Here is a 12,840-nt window from a genome sequence, read left to right as displayed (position 1 = left end):
AGGAGTGAAACTTGAGTCACAACTGTGTTCCCAGGCCTATCTGCCTTTTGCTGGCCACACTAAGGATATGCCATCTCTCTGATAATTGAATTAAGGGGAGCCCCCTACAGAATACAGGAGCTCTGAACAAAGCCCTGTCTTCACCCAGGCAGATGGTTTATGGCGGGAGTCGTAAATGGTCGTAAAAAGTGGCTTCCTCCTGAAGGAAAGGGGAGGGGCACTGCCTGTGAGAGCAAGCTGGCTTGGCAGAACTGGAAAAACCAGTATTTCCACCATGTGACCTGGGAAACCACACCCCTTTGGAGCCAGAACATAACTTTAAAAAGATGGATCATTCATAGAGCGGACATGTGAACATTTTATAAATGATACCATAATTCTTGTGATTTTTCTGCCCACAATTTAAGAGGTTTTTAGAACCGGTGGTATGTTCAGGGGGGTTTTAGCGGAAAAGAGGATATTACTCAAAATGTATGCATGTGAAAAATCTGAAACTTCATCAATTAATGTCCATACTCCTTGCGCACATGTGTGTCAATTTGGGTCAATGTCAGAAATTGCAAAATCCGTTAAAAAGTGAAATATGTGCCATTTCTCAATGCAAGCTCTTAGAAACAGCAGATTTGGGACAGAGTATACCTCATGTGATCTGTGACATGGGTATGTAATTTCAAACAACTGTGTAACTGTGAAATATGTGTTTTGATCATATATAGATTTGGGTGCACAGATGACAGGGGCGTTTTTTTAAGAGATCATAAATGGCTGACATCACTCTGACACAACTTAGCTCCCCCAATCAGGGGAGAAATGAAAGCTGGACCAATGGCAAGTGGAGAGGGGTAGGGTCTAGTGATGCTGCATACACACCCACTCTCAAAACACATAAAAGCAGACAGACAGGACAGATAGGGACCTTCATTTCCATCTGCAGCTGGAAGCTCTGCCGGAAAAATCCATACTCTACCTCCATCAACCTCCAGAAAGCCAACATAGAGACTTCAATCTATCCACCTTCAGAGACCCAGACCAGACCAGCAGGGAGAGCTGACCCAGATCACTGTGAAGTGCAGAGACCAGACCAGACCAGACCAGAGTCCAGTTTAAAACCTGACCAGATCCCTGATGAGGCCCATTTAATTCAAGAATATAGTGTGAGTACCTAGCAAAACTCAGAACACATCTCTTAGTTAAAATAATATAATCCAATCTATTTAATCTAAGTAGAACTGCCTCCTAACTGTCACCTGTCATTTGCAAAACTGTCACCTGTCATTTCTAGTTGTGAACTGTCACTGGCCACTTTGAACTTTAAAGTTGCAAATCTGAAAAACGACCTTCACAAAATCGCTCATATCTCCGCGACCGTTTGTCTTAGAGACTTGCAGTAACTTTCCTCTGGAAGCTGAGATCCTAGGCTTTCTTAGGACCCCAAAACGATAGCGATAGTCCTTGTAGTTCCTCTGTAATAGTGCCCGGCGCATTCGTGAATTTTACCGCGATTTGCAAATTTCTCCACGTGTAAAAAAATCTGCTGCTGCTTGCCTTCCGTTAAAGAAAAATTCGTTTAACCTGCTAACTATCCCTGAATCATTGCTAGTGTAAGCCTGAGCTAATATTAACTAGATACCACTCACCCTGAACCTCTAGAGGGAATTAAAAGAATTTTAGCATATTTTTTACTTCATTGCCAGCACATTTAAAAGCATTTGGGCCTGTGTTTTCAACTTCTGTAGTCTAAGCTTGCTGGGGTGAACTGAATCACATTTGATTGCATTTCTGAGAACTGTGTGCCTTCCTTCCATTTCCTTGCATTGCATAAAAGGGGGGGCTGAATTGCCAGAGAAAAGTGATTACATTGTTTTGTTGAAATCATATTGAGTATTTTCTGTACTGCATTTCATTCAACCTTGCATTTCCTTGAACCCTATAAAGCATTCTCTACCACATTATACTTCTTTACCTATTTACCAGTGTGCTACCTTATCCATTTCATCTCAACTCCTTAGTGATTATAAAGAAGTGTGTTAGTGCCAGATTCTCCGTTGTTAATATTTATCATATCAGATTAAGTGTGATATTCAATTATTAATTTATTATAAAGTGTGATATATATATATATTGTTTAAATTATCAAATAAATCTTTTAACTTGCAAAACAGAACTACTTCTTGGCTCAGTGGTGTCAGGGGGATTCCAAGAGAGGGGTGTTATATAGGGGTAGTCATCCAGAACGCATGAACTGGACATAAAGATATATCAATAAGGGTTTTCATTCAGTATTCTAGACTAGGCGTTGACTTAGCTGTAGTGCTGAATTGAATCCTCTTACAAGGTCTCGGGAGGATAGCTCAGGGGCAACACAGGTTCTATCCCCAGGTCCACACTTAGAAACCTCTGGGTATTAAGCGCATTATAAATAACCATTTACAATTACAACATCCCTAGACCAAAGATCACTAAAATCCAATTCCCTAATTAAAAACCTTAAATGCATTAGCCATCCTCATTCAGTGCCATCCTGGTTAGCGCACATGTCCCAGATAATTCTCCTAAATAATAACAGCTCCACTGAACTATGACTGCACAACCAAAAAAACACAGGTCTTTGATTAACAATCTGGGGAAAAGAATAAAGGCTTAACTCTACATACAAATGGTTATTAGAGCTGTTTTTTTGGAAAGAAGTGATTTTTTCTTTAAAATAATCTTTTCTTCACTTTACAATACTGGGAAATCTAAGTGACCCCACAGTTCTGCTCAATCTAAGGCTAATGCCCTAGCTTGAGGCTTGTTAACATCTAGCAGAGAGGCAACAACTCTTGCTTTAAATCTATTATTAAAAAAAATAAATCATTCCCAGTCTTTGCACAAACAAAATGTACATGCGTCATTAAGAGAGTACCAATTACCAATTACCAATTATATGTATTTGTATTGATTCTGATTCACAGATAGTAGAAAAAAGAAACTTGATGTATATGTTCACCCCCAAAATAAAAATGTCATTTTGTAGACTTGGTGGTCTTTACCGGCTACTTGGGGGCTGCTGGGTCCAGTAAGACTGGCCATAGTTCCCTTCAATTGATACTGTTTAATGCAGTTTTGAAATGTTGAACTAAAAAGTGAAGACAGGTTCTCTTTGCAATTACATATTTGTGTAAAAGAGCTGAGATTATGAATATCTGTTCAAGGGTACCTCATCTTCCTTTCCAAATAAAGACTAACACAGGTTGAATGCACATGTGCAAACAACTGATTGTGAATCTGGCTCAAACAAAATTAGAGTGGATTAACAAACCAGATGTCATGCAAATCACAACAAGCTACTTTAATATAGATTAGGAATAGCAAGTAAAATGTTTTACTTACCTGTTTTACTGAATTGAATTGGTAGTGATTTGTGGAAGTGATGCTTAGTACATGATGAGCCCCACTGAAGACATTTTAACTGTGTAACTGGTGATGATGGTGAAGCATAGGCCCGAAGCCATGGTGGGGCACACACTTATGTCCATTACATCAGAAGAATCTTTTAAGCATCCAAGGTTATATGTCTTTAGACAGTTAGACTAAGTCAGGGATTCCCAAATTTTGCTCTTCGAGTCAGGTCCTGGAGAGCAAAATCTGCTCAATATCCAAACAAAATAAATTTGAATACAACACATCTAAATGGAAGATATTACACAGATCACTGTTATCCTAAAATCCCAGTGCAGGAGGACGTGTTCTAAGCTTTATTACAAGAACTGGGTATCTGCCATTTTTAAGACAATCTGCCAAAGAAATCACATCATGTCTTCAAATCTACCCAAGCCATCAACATTGCACAATATGAAAACGAACCTCAAGTTAGGCCTGGTTAGTGTACAGGCCCATCACATGTAAAGTGAAATACACGGTCGGCAGGAACAGAGTCTTCCCAACTTTTGCTCATCTATGATGGGGTCCTTGGTGTTCCCCAAAACGAGCAAGGACACAGAAGTGAGAGCTCTTGGATATACCAATATTTACAGTGGTCTCTAACTCAGGTTTTCCAGATCACAATCTCACCAGTATATCATGATGATCAGTAACCTTGTAAATACATCCCATTTAGGTTTGCTCTCTGCAATTTATTTCATGTGGATATTTTGAAAACAGGGGGTGGATTTGGATGAATGTGGACTCGCCTATATTGGATGAAAGCTAAATCAAATCAGTGCATAGACTCTCCCAGCAGTGATGCCTGCCAGGTTGAGGTGGAAACCTTCACTGGGGGTTTCTTGAGGATGGAGCCTGGAAAGATGTTATATGAGTAGGATGCTGCTTTGAGGGATGTACAATCTGGTCTACAATAAACAGCTTTTTGATGGTAATCCTTGTAGTCTTATGTGGTGGGATGAGTGGGGAATTGGCTCTATTGGCTTAAGCATTTAAATTGTGGTGGATCATGCTGACCTTGTCAACAAACATATTGTTGATGGCAGTGGATTGCTCTATGAATTGTGGTAGAAGATGCTCGGGGAAATGGTTGATGCACTAGTGACTGCCTTGAAGAGAGCCTTCTTTCATCAGTGGTTTTGGCAATGGTGTTCTGGCTGCAGCACACCTATGCTGTGGTAATCTCTGGAAACTCTGGAGTTCTTAAACCATGGTAAGGTCAAAGAGGGTTTTGGATTTTCATCCATTTCTATTTTCTTGTTTCCAATTACTCTGTATCAGGGAGCAGATGGACCATTGTTATTGTAGGGCATGTATGTTAATTTTTGACTTCATGAAGTGCATTCAATGAATTCTTGTACCTGTCCTAACACTTTTGTTTGGATTAATTGGTCTGTTAATAAGCTGTTGGGAAGTTGAAGCCCACATAGCACCTCCTAAAAGTCCTAGGCTTATAGTTACCACGACCCTAAATATGTTTTTTTTTTAACCTAGCTGAAACCTCACAAGCACCTTTCCTACATTCTTAGAACATAAAATAAATGAGAGTAATGGGGCTTATCTCCGAAAATGAACAGTTAAGAGTTTCAATGAATGATTGACAATATAGCCAACTTCACAACTTCAACAAGTAAATACAATACATACAAAAACAGTTGTACTATGCAACTAACACAAACATACCCATGATGGAAGAACAGACTTGAATCGATCATAGCTAATTGGGAGTTTCACTGGACAGCTTCCATTCAATTCATTTATTCCATTTTGTCTTTTACATTACAAAAGTTGACCAAACATAACCAGTTGACCCCCCTGAGGAACTTCATCTTACAGTGCGATGGGCAGTAGAAAGCAGTTTCAGTAGGCTTTTATTCAACAAAATGTTATCTTGGCACAATTACATATAAAACAGAAATACCATAGAATATCACATACACAAAGCAATCAACAAGACAATTCATATTTGATAATAAAAGTGATTGTCGCTGGAGTTCATTATAAGGCAAAAAAAGTAGATCAACTACCAGGGAAGACCATATAAGGGCACCTTCTCAATGTTCGTTATTAGACCATTTAGTTAATCAGTTGCCCATTATACAGTCTTTTATCATTTTGGCTCTAGTCTGCCAGGCTTGGGTAAGTTAGATTGCCACACAATATACCACTTTAATTTCATCACAATTTTTTTTAAGGAACTGGCGCGCTACATCTATGTTGTTGATACCATTTATATTAAAAAGTGAAATTACGAGATTGTGTCTTGCAGCACAATAACCATTGCAGAAGAAGAGAAAATGTGAGAGCGTCTCCTCTGCAAGTGCACACACTGTAGAAAGCAAATGAAGCTACATGAAACAACCAAATCAATGACTGTCTCTATGGCAAATAGAATTGATTCTAATGTTAACATGAATTTCGATGTTGCCTGATAGACTTATAAGAGAGGTTTTCAATACAAGCTTTCATGTTTCTGAGAGTTTATACAGCTAAGTCAAAAGCCATGGCAACATACGGCACTGGATTCTGAACAATACCAGAAAATAGTTTTTTAAAATCTTTACTTGGTCTTCCTAGTTTGGCCCCCTCATTTACTGTTAATAGTGAGGTTGGCCTGACATTCCTTCCAGATGAGATTAGGCAGAATACAGTGAAGCTTTGGCTGAGGGCCTGGTCAAACGAGCTGGTCACACTTACAGGTTCACTTTTGAAGCACATTCTTGCATCAGAAGTTAACTGTTTATTGATATTGATTTCATGTGAAAAAAAAATAATTCTCGCTAATGCCACTACAGGTTTTACTAACACATTACCTATTTCTTCGCCTTATGGCAAGATAGTCGTTCAGATTTTGGACTTATTGCTGAATATGGAACAAAAACATAGAGAAGTGTTCACGCCTTCAAATCATGCATATATCATTTTAACCTCTGGCAGAAAGTCTGAATATCTCCTTTGGTCTAATTTTAAATATGAACGTTGCCTTATAAAAAGGGCGAGGATTAATCTGTTACCCCTTAGAGCAATCACTGGCAAGTGGTCCTCTTATACTGATGGCCCAATCTCTTGTCCACTTTGCAATACAGTGTCCAAAAATATGATCCTCTTGTTATTTTTTTGGCCAAACATTCATACTAGGGAAAGCGCTTCAAAGATATTATTGTATAATTGGAACTGCAGACTGTGTAGAACTGCTATGTGTTTTATACTTAAAGCTAACACCCCGTTTGTGGCTTGGACTCTTCTTGCTTATCTTAGATGTGATTTGAAACAAAGAGATCTGCTAACAAAATCACTTTAGTTATGTGTTGTTCTTCTTTATTGGTTGATTCCAGGGGAGTTGCTAGGTCTGGAAAAGACCCGGGGCTACATTGGTGTAGGAACTGTTGGGACTGGGGGCTAGCTAGTCTTTTGGCTGTAGCTCCTGAGATTCTATCCGGGGCTACAACCAAAAGATCAGGGGCTATAGCCCCCTTAGTCCCCCCCCCGGCAACGCCCCTGTGCTCAATTCTGTTCATACTGTATCTCTGTTGGTTATCAGTAATTATCTATGTACTGTTGCTGATGTTGTGTGCCTTCGTGAAAACATTGTATCCAAAATAAAGTTATTTGACTGATTCTGTATATGTTTTATCTTTGTTTCTGGAGGTGAAGTTAACCTCTTGCCTTGGTAGTGGTACAATACTTTTAAAGGCTGATAATACTTTAAACAATAGATTTCCATTCTCTATGTAAAACCTAAGGGAGGAGTGAAGTGCAAGTGTATGATTAGAGATAACACGCTTAATTAGATCCTAACCCTAATTTGTGGAATCTATCTATGAATCCCATGGAGCTTGGCAACTCCACTCCACTGAGCCCCAAGTCATGAATTTGAAACTTCTTATCCACCAGGACCTGCCTGTTAAACCTCCATCTTATCTGCATTGACAACTTTTTCAAGACATAGGGAGCATAGCAGGAAAAGGTACGTTCCTTGTATATCTCCCGCTTGCAGTTCATTTTTTCCAGTCTTTTGCGGATTATGGTGGTGCACTGGCCTCCAGAGAGGGTGTGCTTATTAGCCTTGTGTAGTGGAGAAACGACTTACCGACCTGGCATTCCTGCAGAGATTAAAAGTAGTTGTGTTGCCCATTCCCTCTAGATCAGGCTTTCAGTGCCAAGAGACAATTGGTTGCCGATTATTCGGCAGAAGCGATCAGGTAAAAATGCAGCATAATACAAGCATTTCTAAAACATACTAACCACAAAACATTGTTAAGAAAAGTCAAAGAGTCAAAGAACATCAATATAATTACAAATCTTCCTTAATATATCTTCCTAAAACCGTGCTAAAAAATCATAAAAAGCAGGTTGAGATGGAGGTCATAAAATGCAAGTGCATACAATTTACAGTGAATGTCGCAAGTCAATAAACACTCAGGCCCTCATTACGAGTCGGGCGGTACAGGGTTAACGGCACTGGTAAAGGTGCCGGTGCCATCAACCCCGTACCGCCCGATTCCGAGTTCCCCTCGCGGGACCCGCTCTGCACGTCTGGTCTCACCAGACGTTCAGAGCGGGTCCTGCAAGGGGAAGAGGGAGCAAACAACGGGCCAACTCGTAATGGCCCGTTGTTTGCTCCCTCTCCCATTCCCATTCAGCCCTATGGGTGCTGAAATGGGAATGGGGAAGAACCGGGTCCGGGTCCTCGGAGGGAGGAATTACCAGAGGACCCGGTCCCCGATGCGATTTCGGTGGCAGCCAAGCCACCAATAGCGGCATGGTTACCGCCGAACTCGTAATGAGGGCCTTGGTGTTGATTTATTCCTAATAAGCCAAACCAAATGATCTATAAGATGAGTCACAGAGTGCTAGTGCATGAAGTCCAAGATCGAGGAGTTTTTCAGTTCATACTTGTTGTAAGTCTTTTCCTCTTGTGCCATTCCTGGTGAATTATTAGTTCCATCAAACCTATAATTACTATAACTATTACTATTATAGCTATTATTAGTTCCATCAAACCTAGTCTACTAGCCTCCCCAAAAATGGTACACAAATTATAGACAATACAGAACCAAGAACCTCAGTCTTTCTTGGGTTAAAAAGTTCAACAATGGCTTCAAGTCCAGTTCAGTATCAAGTTCAAAATCCTGAGATTCTTGCACCACACCTTCCGGGGTAAAAGCCTGGGAACATCCACTGTTAGAGCCACTTTGCAAACCTTCAAAAGCCTTAATTCCAACCGCTCACTCTTTATAACTCAGGAGATAAAATGTGACACATCGAACAAGGTGCTACAGTTCAACCTTTGGTCTAAATAAATGACTTCATGTCTCAGTACAATCGATGCAAAACCGTATGTGTGGGTTCAGGGCCAGATAGCCATAGTATTCTGATAAGCCGTTGAGTCAATGGGACACTAGGACCAAACCTTGGATTGGGGAGAGTACATGTGACACCCATAACTAACTTGGACAAAGGGCCTTTATCTGGATGTCTCAACCCAAAAAATGGATTAACATAATTCCTACTACAGGCACCAAAGCCCAGCTACCTGTCTGTGTTTGTACATTAATTTAGCAAAGAGGAGTCAACAAACCTCAATCCTCAACAAGTGACCACTAACCCGTGCAACTTAAACAAGGCACAGAGATGGCCTTAGTCGGGTGAGGTAACAAGCAAAGGCTGTTAATAATGTCTTTATAAATAAATAATTACATAAATGTATTGATGTATAGCAGACAATTTATTTGATGTGTGCATTTATCTATTTCTATTTCGGTTTATGAATAAACATGTCACAACTGATAAAGTCCACGTATATAATGCAACTCTTCAAAACAATCTAATTTGATCTAATTAATTCCTATACAAACCAAGATCACACGGAGCCAAATACACCTCATCTAAACTCTTAGGTGTCTTGACCCACGTTTGAACTATCATGCTACAACATTTGCCGCTGTGGGCTTAGAAAATCCAAGATGGCCGAAAAGCCCACATTTGTGCCAGAATCCAGGAAAACCGCGCAGTTTTGCGCACACCAAAATGGTCACCTGACCTGCCACCCACCAGTGCGAGCGTGAGGGACCAGAAGCGCCATGAGTGAAACGTGGTGCCAAAGGAAAAACAGCACTGCCTGTTAGCTCAAAAAGCGCTTTGAAATCACATTTGTTTCTCTGAAATGCAAGCTCAAAATGCCTATTTCAAACATTGCAAGATATTCAAAAATCTTACTGAACACCAGCAGATGTCTTGTAGAATGAAGTCTTGTGTGCATACCAAATCTGGAAAGATGAGGAGCCTAAAATAATGTTCATAACAAAACTGGCTGAGCTGTGGATGTCAGCAGCTTAAGTGAAATTGGACTTAAAGCCACTAAAATGGAAATGTTTAAAATAAATGAGTGATTTACTTTGGAGTGTCACATAGGTTGCAACTGTTTAAGGGGCCGATTCATGGAACAAACGTGCGCCGTAAATCTTCGCGCAAGCAGGCGCAAGTGGAAAAAAACAGGCGCACGCGCACGCGTGCGATTCATGGAAGTCCCTGCGCGTGTACACCCCGGGATGTGCGCCAAACCCGTGCATGGCGCACAAGTCACTGCAACATCCCGAAAGGCGTGCGCGACGTGCACAGTGAAAGCGCACAACCTCGGCGCATACACCAGAAAGTGGGCGGGACACGGGGCGTAATGCGCGGAATGGGGAACAACGCACGAAAATAAGGGCATAACTGGGGATGTACTGCAGGGAAGCAGACGGAACGCCACACGCACTCGAACCACACATATTCATGGAATCGAATAGGGCAAAGCCACGCACAGCCAAAGACACGCACAAGCTGAAACACGCCCGCCACACGAAGGCAGGCGGTAGCGTCCCTGCGCATTACAAAAGTGGCAACATACAGCAATTGGGCCTGTGCGAGCGGGGCACGTGTATTTCGGGGGTGCGCGTGAACTCTTTCACGCGATCGGGCCTGGGGGAGCGGGCTACGTGGATGTCAGGGGTTCGCGTGAAGTTTTACACACGATCGGGCCTGGGGGAGCGGGCTACATGTATATCAGGGGTTCGCGTGAAGTTTTTCACGCGATCGGGCTTGGGGGAGCAGGCTATGTGTATTTCGGGCCTAGGGGAGCGGGCTACATGGATATCAGGGGTTCGCGTGAAGTTTTACACGCGATCGGGCCTGGGGGAGCGGGCTACGTGTATATCAGGGGTTCGCGTGAAGTTTTTCACGCGATCGGGCCTGGGGGAGCGGGCTACGTGTATTTCAGGGGTTCGCGTGAACTTTTTCACGCGATCGGGCCTGGGGGAGCGGGCTACGTGTATTTCAGGGGTTCGCGTGAACTTTTTCACGCGATCGGGCCTGGGGGAGCGGGCTACGTGCCTGTTAGCTCAAAAAGCGCTTTGAAATCACATTTGTTTCTCTGAAATGCAAGCTCAAAATGCCTATTTCAAACATTGCCAGATATTCAAAAATCTTACTGAACACCAGCAGATGTCTTGTAGAATGAAGTCTTGTGTGCATACCAAATCTGGAAAGATGAGGAGCCTAAAATAATGTTCATAACAAAACTGGCTGAGCTGTGGATGTCAGCAGCTTAAGTGAAATTGGACTTAAAGCCACTAAAATGGAAATGTTTAAAATAAATGAGTGATTTACTTTGGAGTGTCACATAGGTTGCAACTGTTTAAGGGGCCGATTCATGGAACAAACGTGCGCCGTAAATCTTCGCGCAAGCAGGCGCAAGCGGAAAAAAACAGGCGCACGCGCACGCGTGCGATTCATGGAAGTCCCTGCGCGTGTACACCCCGGGATGTGCGCCAAACCCGTGCATGGCGCACAAGTCACTGCAACATCCCGAAAGGCGTGCGCGACGTGCACAGTGAAAGCGCACAACCTCGGCGCATACACCAGAAAGTGGGCGGGACACGGGGCGTAATGCGCGGAATGGGGAACAACGCACGAAAATAAGGGCATAACTGGGGATGTACTGCAGGGAAGCAGACGGAACGCCCACACGCACTCGAACCACACATATTCATGGAATCGAATAGGGCAAAGCCACGCACAGCCAAAGACACGCACAAGCTGAAACACGCCCGCCACACGAAGGCAGGCGGTAGCGTCCCTGCGCATTACAAAAGTGGCAACATACAGCAATTGGGCCTGTGCGAGCGGGGCACGTGTATTTCGGGGGTGCGCGTGAAATCTTTCACGCGATCGGGCCTGGGGGAGCGGGCTACATGTATATCAGGCGTTCGCGTGAAGTTTTTCACGCGATCGGGCTTGGGGGAGCAGGCTATGTGTATTTCGGGCCTAGGGGAGCGGGCTACATGGATATCAGGGGTTCGCGTGAAGTTTTACACGCGATCGGGCCTGGGGGAGCGGGCTACGTGTATATCAGGGGTTCGCGTGAAGTTTTTCACGCGATCGGGCCTGGGGGAGCGGGCTACGTGTATTTCAGGGGTTCGCGTGAACTTTTTCACGCGATCGGGCCTGGGGGAGCGGGCTACGTGTATTTCAGGGGTTCGCGTGAACTTTTTCACGCGATCGGGCCTGGGGGAGCGGGCTACGTGTATATCAGGGGTTCGCGTGTGGGGGAGCGGGCTACGTGTATTTCTGGGGTTCGCGTGAAGTTTTTCACGCGATCGGTCCTGGGGGAGCGGGCTACGTGTATGTCAGGGGTTCGCGTGAAGTTTTTCACGCGATCGGGCCTGGGGGAGCGGGCTACGTGTATGTCAGGGGTTCGCGTGAAGTTTTTCACGCGATCGGGCCTGGGGGAGCGGGCTACGTGTATTTCAGGGGTTCGCGTGAACTTTTTCACGCGATCGGGCCTGGGGGAGCGGGCTACGTGTATATCAGGGGTTCGCGTGTGGGGGAGCGGGCTACGTGTATTTCTGGGGTTCGCGTGAAGTTTTTCACGCGATCGGTCCTGGGGGAGCGGGCTACGTGTATGTCAGGGGTTCGCGTGAAGTTTTTCACGCGATCGGGCCTGGGGGAGCGGGCTACGTGTATGTCAGGGGTTCGCATGAAGTTTTTCACGCGATCGGGCCTGTGGGAGCGGGCTACGTGTATTTCAGGGGTTCGCGTGAACTTTTTCACGCGATCGGGCCTGGGGGAGCGGGCTACGTGTATTTCAGGGGTTCGCGTGAACTTTTTCACGCGATCGGGCCTGGGGGAGCGGGCTATGTGTATTTCGGGCCTAGGGGAGCGGGCTACATGGATATCAGGGGTTCGCGTGAAGTTTTACACGCGATCGGGCCTGGGGGAGCGGGCTACGTGTATATCAGGGGTTCGCGTGAAGTTTTTCACGCGATCGGGCCTGGGGGAGCGGGCTACGTGTATTTCAGGGGTTCGCGTGAACTTTTTCACGCGATCGGGCCTGGGGGAGCGGGCTACGTGTATTTCAGGGGTTCGCGTGAACTT

This window comes from Ambystoma mexicanum, chromosome 10 (genome assembly GCF_040938575.1).
Source record: "Ambystoma mexicanum isolate Mex_15411 chromosome 10, UKY_AmexF1_1, whole genome shotgun sequence".
NCBI classification, from domain to species: Eukaryota; Metazoa; Chordata; class Amphibia; order Caudata; family Ambystomatidae; genus Ambystoma; species Ambystoma mexicanum.
Note: the sequence above shows the minus strand (reverse complement) of the source record.